At 50.6% G+C, this 12331-nt stretch overlaps 1 long non-coding RNA gene across 1 annotated transcript; it reads left to right on the top strand.

Moving 5' to 3' along the window:
- Nucleotides 1-467: 467 nt before the first annotated feature.
- On the top strand, nucleotides 468-8186 carry LOC145722088 (uncharacterized). Its single transcript, XR_014146113.1, has 2 exons — nucleotides 468-565; nucleotides 3520-8186. It is a non-coding gene; the product is annotated as an uncharacterized LOC145722088 (long non-coding RNA).
- Nucleotides 8187-12331: the final 4145 nt, after the last annotated feature.

Below are 12331 nucleotides of genomic sequence, written 5' to 3'. Positions count from 1 at the left end.
TGAAAGAAAGGGAGTGCAGCTAAGTCCACAGGGAGAGGAGGTGATGGTGGACAGTACAGGGGGCTGAGCCACCACGACCTGTGGGATTTCACAAGGAATTTGGATATTATTCTGGGTGTGATGGGAAGGGAAGAAAGGTTTGAAGTAGCAGAGTGACATGCTCTGATTCATGTTTTAAAAGGATCACTCAGGCTGCAGAGTGAAGAATGACTCAGAGGGACAAGTGCATGCGTATGGTGCTGTCCTGGTGAGGGGGTGGGGGTCTGCTGGGGGTGCAGGGTGGCCATGGAGATGAAGAAATATAGTTCAATGGCAAAATATTGGGATTTCTGGACACTTGTGATTCATAGGGAACAGGAAGGACAAATCGTTACCCACTGGTGTCCACAGCTTCCCAGCTTTGGAGAACTTCCTCACTGAGTGAGAGTTCACTGAAGCTCAGAGCCCTTGTGTTCCAGGTGCTGTGTGGTACCCAGCTACCAGGTGACTCCACGATGGCCTCTGTCCTTGGGATTGCTGTCTCCTAAGACAGGACTGAAGCCCGGAGCAGTAATGGACACAAAAGGTACGAGAGTCATAGATGCCAGGCCAAGAGCTCAGGCTGAGCAAGGGGCCAGAAGGACCTTCTTGAGGGCTGACCCTGGAGCCCAACTATGGGAAGAGGAAGATGCTGGGTAGAAAGAGTCAGGGGCATTCAGTCCACAGAAGCATGCACATGTGGTATATTGTGGGCATTCCTGCTTCAGAAGAGGGGGCAGTGGGGCGGGGAGGGGGTGACAGGTAGGGCAGGCAGGGAAGTGAGGAGCCAGAGGACCTGAAATTATCCTGGGCACGAAATGGGCCTTGGAGAAGTTACGCCAGATTAGACTGACCCTCGGGAAGAATCTCTCTGATTCCCTGTATATCAGTGTGTGGTCAGCCTAGAGGCAGGGAGCTGAGTTAGGAGATCAGCAGTCAGTCTCTAAATATAAAATTATTTATTACAAAATAGCACTGTGTATGCCCCTAAGATTCTTAGTGCCATTTCAGTTTATCTGAGGGATTCATCTAACTGCTTGGAAAAGAGTCATTGGACCACAAAAGTCTTAGTTTAAATCATACATTCACCCAACCAGTATTTATCAGGTATCCCTATGTGGCCAATGCTGGGGACCCAATGGCAAGCTTAGAACTGAGTGGAAGACACATCATGCATGCTGTCTAACAAGTGCCTTGAAGGAAGAGTACCAGAAGCCTGGGGAGCATGTCAAAGAGGAGTCCACTTTGGTCTGGGAGATGGGAGTCAGTCCAGGAAGTGACTTGGGAGTTGAAGTCTGAAGGAGGAGGTGGTATTAAACTATGCAAAATGGGGAGGGAGGATTCCAGGTGAAGGAAGAGGCTTGTGCAAAGGCCCTGTGATGGGAAAGAATATGGTGTATTTGAGAAGTCAGAAGAGCATAAAGAGGGAGGAAGAAGGCAGTGAAAGATAAGGGGAAAGGAAGAGGGCCAGGCTGCATGGTGCCAACTCCTTGCAAGCACTTGAAGTTACAATATGAAGGTCACTTGTGGCTTTTGAGACAATCATTCCTTCATCTCTCTTTGACACCCTAAGCACTGGTGGGTTCTGGATAGAACCAAGAAGAGGTGGCTGTGGATAGCTGTGTTCATGGCCCCAGCTTCTCACTTAATCCCAAGTCACCCTTTGCCCTTGGATGCAGCAATGGGATAGTGCCTCCCTACGTTCCTGGTGTTTTGACTTCATAGGAGTCTGTGCCGGTTTCAGTTGGCACCAATACAACCTTCCCATGGACACCGTCTTAGCCAAAAAAGCACATTAACTTTGCCAAAGGCTCTGGCCACTCAGCAATAGCAATTAATAGACCCCTGCTTTATTTTACAAGGAACTAATCTCACTTTCTAGAACTTGCTCATTCTCAGAGTAGATGACTGTTAGTCCTCAGGACAATCTCCTGGACAGTCCAGCACCACTGGAAAGAAAAATTTTGAGATCTCTCTCTACCCAAAGCTCAGAAAGCCAGCCACGTAACTCAGCACCCATACTCATCGAATACACGTGTGATTCAAGCATTTCCTGTATGCAAGGTTTTCTAACCTTATTACACTGTTTTGCAGATATGAAAGCTGAGGCCCAGAAAGTTCTGCCACTGGCCCTAGGAACACAGGGAGGGACAGAGTCCGAATGCACACCCTGGGGCCTGGCACAGGCAACCCGCATGTGGTAGACACCTCAGCGTAACAGTGCTGTGGGCCCCACAGGCCCCTGTGTAGACATTATGGCCTAATGTCCCAGCAGGGATTCTTTGATTATAGACATAAGAATCCAGGTGTTTCTGAACTCCAAGGCCACAGTGATTTACATGGCTCAGCTATGGTTGATCAGTTACTCAAACTTTCTGCCTCCCCCAATTCTGGCAAGAACTTTGGTGGAACTTCTCTGCCACATCCAGTGCTAGCAACTTGCCAACTTTGTGTCCCTAAAATAAAGCAGTTTCCAAGATAGATGGCAGCAAGTGGAAAATATTTTTCTTGATTGGGGAGCTAAGAACTGGGCAGCAGGCAGGAGCCATTTTTGGCCAAAGAAGCTTTATTCATTTAAAAGTGTGTGTCGACACCTGGAAATAGGGATTCGACTTCAAATGCTGTTTTCATGTCAGTTTATGTTACAGAATTTCATAGTGGTGATAAAAGCCAGGCAAATACCAAAATGAGAGTTCCAAAGTCATTTTACTGCTAAAACACTCCGTGTCTGCCTGCTGAGCCTGCACAAGGAAGGGCCTGGAAGGTCACCTGCTGACAGAAAGGCAGAGCACAGTGATGGCCTGTGGTTTTCACATTGACCACCTGGTTGCTTTTCAGTCAGGCTCGGCTTTTGTTGGTTTGCACGACAGCTCCAGATCCTCAGTGATCACCCTTATTTTGGGCTTGGAAGGTGTTTCCACCCTTTGGAGGATGAGTCAAGAAATACTCTCCATCCTTGGAGGATTCCATTCAGACTCTGGTTACCCTCAGTGGATGTGGGAGGTACTCCGTGCAGCCTCAGGCTGTGGGGACAGACAGATCCAAAGGGAGGATGTAGGGGGTCTTGGCAGAGTTACTACTCAGAACATGCAGTGACAATGGTCTCTGGTTTCTGTGTCTGGCAACGCAGTAGCAGGATCCCTGCATCCCTGCCCTGGACATTTCAGGGGGGAAAACTCTTTACTCAAAACTTGACCTTAGAAATGTTTGGTCCCCATTCCACCTCCCAAGGCAGAGATATGTAAGCTGGGGGGGGGGCGGGGAGGGGGGTTCCCTTTGAGGATTTGGGGAAGGCAGTACAGCCCCTTCCCAGAAAGGCACCAGCGCACGGCTCCCTGGAGCCACTGATAGCGCCATGACTCTGGGGGACGGGGAGGCTGGCAGAGGACACGACAAACAAGGAAAGTCTATGGGAGGAGGACAGAGAGGGCGAGGACATGTCGACTCTGCTTGCATTCAGTTCTAACCCACGGCTGCCTCTGTCCCCTCTCCACATGCCAGCAGCAGCACCGAGGAGGTGACCGCACGCCCGCCAGCCCCCCAGAGACCTCCAGGCATGGTGTGGTGGGGCAGCTGGTGTTGTGAATCAGGCCGTTGCCAATCAGAGAACGGCTACTTCACAACACCAGGGTCACACCCCACCACGGGCACCAGCTGCCGTCCAGACTCCACAGCGGCTCGTCTCGGGGACACGGCCAAGCCCGTCCGGCGTGCGGTGTGGAGCCCACCGCGCAGGGGCCTGGGGCTCTGTGTCTCCCGGCACAGACAGCTCCACTCCGGGCAGCACTGGCCTCCGCAGAGGGAACGGTGCTGCGGGCTTCCCACCAAGGAATGGAGCTTTGGCCCCTCAGAAGGGTTAAGCGCCACCAAACTGAACACTTTCTCCTAGGTGCTGGGAGCACACGGGGTGAACTTGGGTCTGGGTTTGGAGATTTATGGTGGGAGCTTTGAACAGGGCAAGGTGCTGGGAAGGGCAGCCCTAGTCATGGATGGTGGCCTCAGGGGACACTGCTGGAAGGGCGAAGGCCTTCGGTAGCCACACAGATGGAGCGCACATCTATTTCCTAGATGGTCCCAGGTTCCCTGGAGGCTAAATGCCTTTCCTTGAGTGTGAGAGGGCCACCCACGGCTCTCCATCCATCAAGTGTCCCCAGCTCGGCAGACTGAGAGCCAAGCACAGGAGGACCCTTCCTAGTCCGACACTCCCGTCCTGGTAAGGTGGCCTGTCACCTGTGCTGACAGGTGGGCTTTCTTTCCACACGCGGGGCCTCAGAGCCAGGGACCTGGCAGAGTTGGAAACGAACGGAGGTCTCCAGAGTTCATGTCTGTCATGCCTGACTTAAATTTTACACGTGACACCGTATTTCAGAGCCAAGCGGAAAGTTTAGAGATGGAGTGTTGGCCAGCATCCTTTCTGAAGCGCCGGGGAAAAGGAGCAGGTCTACCCCCAGCTGGCTGTCACCGCCAGAGGTAGACCGGAGCCCCTCCGGTTAACCCAGGCTCTATGTCACCTCAGTGCTGGGCCACCGTCCCATAGGAAGTAGAGGGACAGACAGAAAGAAGCCTGGTGGAAACACTGCACAGAACAAGGTTACCAGAGCCTGAGTTAAGCAGAACAGCCCTGAGTCTCTGTCCGCTTGGAGTTGCCGGAGGTGAGGTTACTGCTTCTGTGACGACTGCCCCGCACCCCATCCCCAAATCACTGTGGCATCTCTGAAATTTCTATTAGGTTATGCTTGGGACAAGTATCTTAGAGTTAAGAGTTCCAATTTTTCAGAAAGGTCTTCCTGCCTTCTCCTTAAAACAAATAAACTGCATGTCTCTGAGAATCCATCCACTTACCAGCTCCCCTACCACCAAGAGAGTCCAAGCTGGGGCGCCTGGGGGGCTCAGTCGGTTAAGCGTCTGCCTTGGGCTCAGGTCATGATCCCAGGGTCCTGGGATCGAGTCCCATGTGGGGCTCCCTGCTCCACAGGGAGCCTGCTTCTCCCTCTGCCCCTCCCCCCCCAATCTCTCTCTCTCTCTCTCAAATAAATAAAATCTTAAAAAAAAAAAAATAGAGTCAGTGACGCTTACCGCATGGTCCTCAGTGGCAGCTTCAGCATGTCGCAATGGTGGAATCCTGGGCCCACTGCACACCCCATGGCATCACAGTCTTGGCGGGGGGCCAGGCAGGGCTCAGGGTCAGTGCATTAACAGGCTTTCCAGGGGATTCTTCAGAATCCCAACCACCCCCTTTGTCTCCCCACATCCAACCCCATCTCTTTTGCATGTCACAGCCAGAACGATCCCTTCAAGGTGTATGGGAATCTCTCCACCCCTGTCTTCTCCACCCCTGCCTTAAAACTCCTTAAAGAGTCGGCCTCACTGTAACTGTAGTTCGACCCCACCAGTAGCACACACTCTCCAGCCACCTCTCACCCCACCCCCTTCCTCTCTCTGCCACACCAGACGCAAGACCCCTCCCTAGGTCCTCACACCCCAAGCACCCTCAGGCCCCAGACCTTTGTTTGGCTCAGCTCTGTCTGGAATTCTCCCAGCCCTCACCATCCTCCCCATGATTGATGTCTGTTGTCCTCCAGTTTCAGACAGAACCTGGCTTCCTGTGAGCCAGCTCCCCAGCCTGGGAGAACAGGTGAGGTAACTGAAGTTGGGCGCCCTCAGCAAGCTGAATTCTGCCTTTTCAGAACACTCCTTTCATTTGGCCATTATGCATCCATTCGTGGGCCTCTCCGCTGGGTGTGCATCTTCCCCTGGCCATATGCTCCTTGAGGGCGGCCACATTCAGCTTCATTCACTGCCGCACTTCCTGCCCAGCTCCATGCTCGGCATTGACTAGGAGCTCTATGTATCGTTCAATACACAGATGAGCATGGCCTGAGCTGTGAGAGCCCTTCCAGGTCACGCTCTAACTCTCCTGCCCGTTGGAGCTCCGGGTCCTTTTACCTTGCAGTGACGTAATAATAGCAGCAGGCACTTACAGCATAGAGACAATAGGGCAGGCACTGCTCTGAACATTTTGTGTCCATTTAGCCACTTACTCATTGCCTCTGTTTCCCCATAATGGGCAGGTCACATAACCATCCTATCAGCTAGGTCCAAGACCACACACCATCCATGCTGTTGGTAATGAGTAGCACTGCTATGCAAACCCAGGTGGTCTGGCCCCACAGTCCACACCCTGAGCCACGGCTTCAAGCTGCTGAGGAGCCAGAATGCAGGGGACAAAGCTGAACATGGGGGTCCCTAGGGCTTGCTCCCGGGACCCAGCAAAGCCTTCTCCATTCTCGGAGGCTTCCACTCTGGTTTTCTTAGCCAGATAGACCAGGCAGTATTCTCCCTGTTTGTGCCTTCTAAAAGGTTAAATTCTAACCTTGTTAAAAGCACTTCGTAGTGGAACCTGATTAAAAACCTAATAAAATAAAAAACGGGGTCAAGTCCAGAGAGAGAGAACTGTTTAAGAAGCAGAGGAAGCTCTACTTAATTTTGTTGTTAAGCCGGTGAAGTCATGTGAGGTTTGCACAGTTACCTTCAGAGGTCGCAGGCTGCAGAGGCAAATGTGTGCACTCGGAGAACTGGGTGCTTCTGAGAGCCAGCCTAGGAGGTACAACCCTGGGCCCGGCTACCCAGTTCTTAGCCCCAGGCAATGCCCTAGGCCTGGTCTACCCTCTTCCGCCCACAGTATTGCTGCTTTTCCGAAATGCATTCTGCCTCACTGAGAATGGCCTGCCCTCATTCGGAACCTCCCAGACTCTCCACTTAGGTAGACTTGATGCCACCAGAGCAGAAAAAAACTAGAGTGTCCATCCCCCTACCTGCTTCTGAAACCTTGGTTTAGCCATCTGTACCATCTAAAGCTGTACATTCAGAATCTTTGTAACTACCATGGGGTCCTACATTCTCAGCTACCACGTTCCCAAGTATGGGATTCTGTCAAGGGGCCCCACTGCAGACAGCCAAAAGCCTTGGTGCTGCAGGGAGCACGTCAGATACACACTTCTCCATTCACCACCTTGTCCTGTCAAGCTGGTCACCACCTGCTGACCCTGGTCAGTGCTCCTGGGGAAAGCTAGGTTTAGAAAAGACATTTTCTGCGTCAATACTTACTATCAAGAAGAGCAGTAGTTCTCAAAGTGTGAGCACCATCAGCTTCGCCTGGGAACTTGATGTGCAAGTCCATGTCACCCCCAGCCTTGCTGAATCAGAAACTCCGGGCTGAGGCCCAGCAATCTGTGTGTGAAGCAGCTCTCTAGGAGATTCTGAAGTGCCCATTTCGGTGCCAAATGATAAAAGGGCACATAATGGCGTGCCCATGCCTGCCATCTGCAGCGGTGTGAAAAATAGGGCATTTACTATATGTTGAATAATGTTTTTTAAACCCACTTTTCTGATTTTTATGTTTGTTTGTTTGTTTTAAGATTTTGTCAGAGGGCACAATCAGGGGGAGTGGGAGAGAGAGAAGCAGGCTCCCCGCTGAGCAAGAAACTTGATGTGGGGCCCAATCCCAGGACCCCAGGATCATGACCTGAGCCGAAGGCAGACGCTTAACTGACTGAGCCACCCAGGCATCCCTACTTTTCTAATTTGAAAGTAAATCCTCAGGTGTTCTGGACGATGGGAACCTGACCCTTCCCTTCGTCACCTGAATAAACATGCCCAGAACATCCTTTTCTCTCTTACAGCAGGGACACTGGAAGGTTATTTTCCACCAATTTAAAGGCTTAAGGGTTTTTTTCCACAATTATTGAAAATGTATTGAATTCTTAACACAGTATATGGCATATTTTAAAGGCTTTACATCACTTTTATCTGTGCTCACAACCACCCCATTTGAAGAAGAGGAACTAAAGGCAAGAGAGGCTAAGCGACCTGTTCCCACCCCAGGAGAGAGGGTCGTATACATGCTAGAGCAGAGCCAAAGCAGAGATTGGAGCCCCATGGTGTCCCCAGACCCACACTCAGACATGCTTTTGATTTGATACTCCATAAGGAGCAGTTGGGGACCAGGAAAGTTAGCAGTGTCCCCTCAGAGCACCCTATGTCTGTCTGAGCAATGTAAAGCCATTTATGATTGGCAACTAACTTGGGGAAACCCTGACTCCAAAATGTAATGCCGTAAAGACAAAACACGCCAGGCAATCGATTCAAATAAATTTGTTACTCTTTTACCTTGAGGTGGGTTTTTGGGGGGGGGGTTATTTTTGGTTTTTTGTTTGTTGTTTTTTTTTTTAATTATTTGAGAGAGAGAGCTCGCGCACGTGAGCACAAGCAGGGGGATTGGCAGAGGCAGAGGGAGAAGCAGGCTTCCCGCGGAGCAGGGAGCCCGATGCGGGGCTCAAGCCCAGGCTCCGTCCCAGGACCCTGGGATCATGACCTGAGCCGAAGGCAGATGCTTAACTGACTGAGCCACCCAGGAGGCCCTGTTTGTTTTCTGATGAGTAGATTTTCTTGTTTTGTTTTGCTTGTAGTCATCACTAGATGTTTGCCTTAGGCCCCATGGATGGTCTTTTATGTACTCCTGTGCAAGCCACAGCCAAGGACACTTTCAGCTCCACGCATCTATCTCTTGGTAGGTGCTGGCCCCAGGGAAGTGGCTTAAAAGAAAAGATAGTAATTTGAGGGTTCCTGTTCCTTGTGTAACTGAAGTTCCCACGCACTGCAGTGAGACTGTCTGCAGGAAAGCTGTGCACACGCCCTTTGCTGGAATTTCCGGAAGAGTCCATAGGCCACCCAGACAGAGTAGAAGTGGAAGGTTTTCACCATCATGGCTCCGTTTTTTATAGTTGGAAAAGTGGAGTTTCAGGAAGGTCAAGTAACCTGCATTGGGCCGCACAGCCTAGCCCTCCATTTCCGGAGCCCCAGAGCCTTCTGCTCCAGAACAGAGAGAGCGACTCAGCTCCCCTGCTGGGGTTGCAGGCCAGCAGGCCCTGGCTGTGTCATCTCACTGAGACGCCTGGAAGCTCTGGGAAGGGAAGCAGTGTCGTCATTCCTGTTTTTCAGTGAGGAACAGGCTCAGGAAGGTCAAGAAACTTGCTCAAGGTCTCCCAGCTGGTGAGTGGACTGTCAAGCTCCAAAGATATCTTCTTTTGACCTTGCTGATGGGCTTCATCCTCCTCCTCCTCCTCCCCGGGCAGCTCTCCCCCTCCCCCGCCAACAGGCCGCACCGTGGGACTGCCTGCCTTCAAAATGTTCCAGCTGTCTTCGGCTGGAAACACTGGAGCTCCAGGAGAGAAAGCACTGGAGGGGGGTTGGGGCGAGGGGGGCCCTGCTCTCCTGTAGTGTGAACCTCTAAGCTTCTTCCCTCAAGCCTGACTCAAGTGGAAGAAGGTGTGTTTGTGTGTAATTGACTTTTTGACTGTGAAACTCACTTAATTCTCTTCTGTCTTGGCCTGTATCATTTCTTCTTGCACATTGCCTGGAGGAATACCCTTCAGTGTTCAGAGGCACAAAACCAAGTAACAGAAAAAACAAAACACTGACCATCACCAAACCATTCAAAATCAAAAGTATTACGGGTCGGTTAGAATGTGAAAGTCCCTTATAATCCTATCCCCAGAGATTACCACTTATTTTTTTTTTGATGACTTTTTTATGATTACAAAAGCCATACACATTGAACACTACATCAGAATGAATTAAAAGCAAATACATGCTTCATTGCGCAGACATCCTTGGCAGACACAGGGTCTGAGACCACATCCATGCATACAGCTTACCACATGGGTTACCAGCTCTCCCCACCATCGAGCCCCTTGATTTTTGACTCAGAGTACATACAATAGGCAAGTGCTGACCTGCAGTCCTTTTGAAACAAATCAGTCATGAGGCTCTGAACCTCACTGCCCAGGGCCACCTGGGATCTGCCTGCCCACCCCTCCCCCCACCCCCACTCCACCTTCCGGCAGGTCCTCAGACTGCCTGCCCCTAAGGCCTTCCCTGCAGAGGCTTCTCTTCCCCCAGGTGTCAGCTTGACTCCCTCCCTCCCCTGAGAGCCACCCTGAACTTACCCACTGAATGTGTGCCACTGGCCACAGCACACCCCTTCCCTCCCGGCTCCCTTCCTTGCTCAGCCTTGTCTCCAAGGCCTTAGCACCTTTAGACTCTGACATGATTGCCCTGTGATCTGGTCTCCTCTCACTAGACAGTAACCCCCTGAGGACAGGGATTATTGTCAGTCCCAGCACCGTGCATGGCGCACACTAGGTGTTCTATACACTTTTGTTAGGTGAGCAGAAGTGAGACCCATCTTTGCCAAGGCCGAGGAATAAGCAGCCCTTCTCCTGCTGACCCCCAGCTTCTCCACCCCAGCCCCTCTGCACTCTCCCGTAAGTGGCTTCCTCTCAGCTGCCTTCACACGGCATTTAAGCTCTGGGAAGCTCAAGGTTAATCAAGTCCACTGCCCTCATTTTATTGATAAGGACGATAAAGCTCACAGGCGAGCGCTCTTGGCAAAGGGAAGAATGGCTTTCCATGGGGCATTGTGACCAGAGGCTGTCATAGACAAGCCCAGGAATTTTGGATTCATCTTGCCAACCTCAAGGACACACTAAATAGCTTCCAAGCTGCCTTCCCTGAGCTCCAGACCAGGTCAAGTTCCCCCATTACTCACATGGCACCCTGTACTTTAAAACCCTTTACACTCATAATTAAGCAAAGAATCAACGGTATTTTGCAATATCCTCTTTCTCCACCAAGCAGTAAGCTTCAGAAGCCCAGGGTCAGTGTCTATTTCACTCTTTGGCCTCCCTGGGACCTGGCACAATGCCCAGCATGTAGTAGGTGTTTTGAGGGACAGCTGACTCACCATCTGCTGTAGTGCCTTGCTCTGTTCTGGCACACAGGGATGCTTGATACTTTCCCCAGTCTGCAGAAGACATCCAGTGCCCCTCTCTTCCCAGAGCCATCAAACAAATTCAGAGACTACTGCCAAACGGATGGCACTACCAGCTTGGGAAAAGAGTGACTCGGTGAAGATACCCCTATTTCTCTCCGTGGAGTGGTAGGAGTGACCTAGGAACTGGAGGGGAGACCTAAACTCTGTTACTTGCAGTCAAAATCATTCACAACTAGTCTAACCAGAACTGTTATATCAGAATTATCACCCATAACAAAAAACCTGGAGGTAGGGAGTCTAGAGTTGATGCAGTGACTCAAGGACCCAGGCTTTACCATTCTGTTCCACCACCTCATGGTCACAAGAGGGCTGCTACTGTTCAAGGCATCATGTCCACATTCCAGGAGGAAGAAAGAAGAGGCAGAAGGGCCAGAAATATTATCTCTCCATTCATCAGACACAAAGCTTTCCCAGAAACCTCCACACAGCCAACTTCCACCTACATCTCAGTGGCTAGAACTCCAACACGTGGCCACACAGAGTACCTAGAAAGGTGAGGATTCATCTGCTGAGAGTGGACAAGCTGAAGCAGTGAGGGAGAAGTGCATATAGTAGCTGTAGAATTAGCCAGCAGCTCTGACAAATTTAGGAAAGTTATTTTTTATAGAACTGTTTTTGTGGGTTTTCTTATTACAAAAGCAATGAGTATACATTGTTACTTTATTTTTTTTATTTTTATTTTTAAAGATTTTATTTATTCATTTTTTGAGAGAGATACAGAGACAGAGACAGAGAGAGCACAGGCAGGGGGAGAGGCAGAGGGAGAGGGAGAAGCAGACTCCCCGCTGAGCTGGGACCCTGACATGGGGCTCCATCCCAGGACCTGAGCCAAAGGCAGACACTCAACCATCTGAGCCACCCAGGCGCCCCCACACAGTTACTTTAGAAAATAAAGATTTAAAAATCTCTACAATCCCATCACACAGAAGTAACCACTGTTTATTCCTGGTTCATTATCCTTCCAGTGGGTTGTATTTTTTTTTACATGGATAAAACCACACTATGGGGTGCTCTGTAATTAGCCTTTTCACTCAATATGGTAAAAAATCTTTCCAAATCATTAAATATTCTTTATAGAATCACATTTTCTGTCTCTGTGTTCCACTGAATTAGGTACCATGATTTGCTTACCCGGCCCCTTCGTGTTGGGCCTTGTGAGGTTTATACGGGTACAGGGTGACCGACCGACCCTGGTGACTCTCCTCGGAGCTAACTCTTTGCTCAGCACTTCCCCTTCTCAGAAGTACCATAAGAGAATAATCTTGGACATGCACTGCCCTGAGAGCTTTGAGATACCCTACCAAATAGCCTTCCTGGGCAGATTGTTCCAATGTACCACCCTTCCAGCAGATACCAGTGCCCTTCTCTCCAATTTTTCACCAACACGGACAGGAAGATAGACTGGGGTAACAGGGACAG

This window comes from Leptonychotes weddellii, chromosome 1 (assembly GCF_054177405.1).
Source record: "Leptonychotes weddellii isolate Sample4059 chromosome 1, ASM5417740v2, whole genome shotgun sequence".
NCBI lineage: Eukaryota > Metazoa > Chordata > Mammalia > Carnivora > Phocidae > Leptonychotes > Leptonychotes weddellii.
The sequence above is the reverse complement of the archived record's forward strand: the minus strand, read 5'-3'. Positions and strand labels throughout refer to the sequence as shown.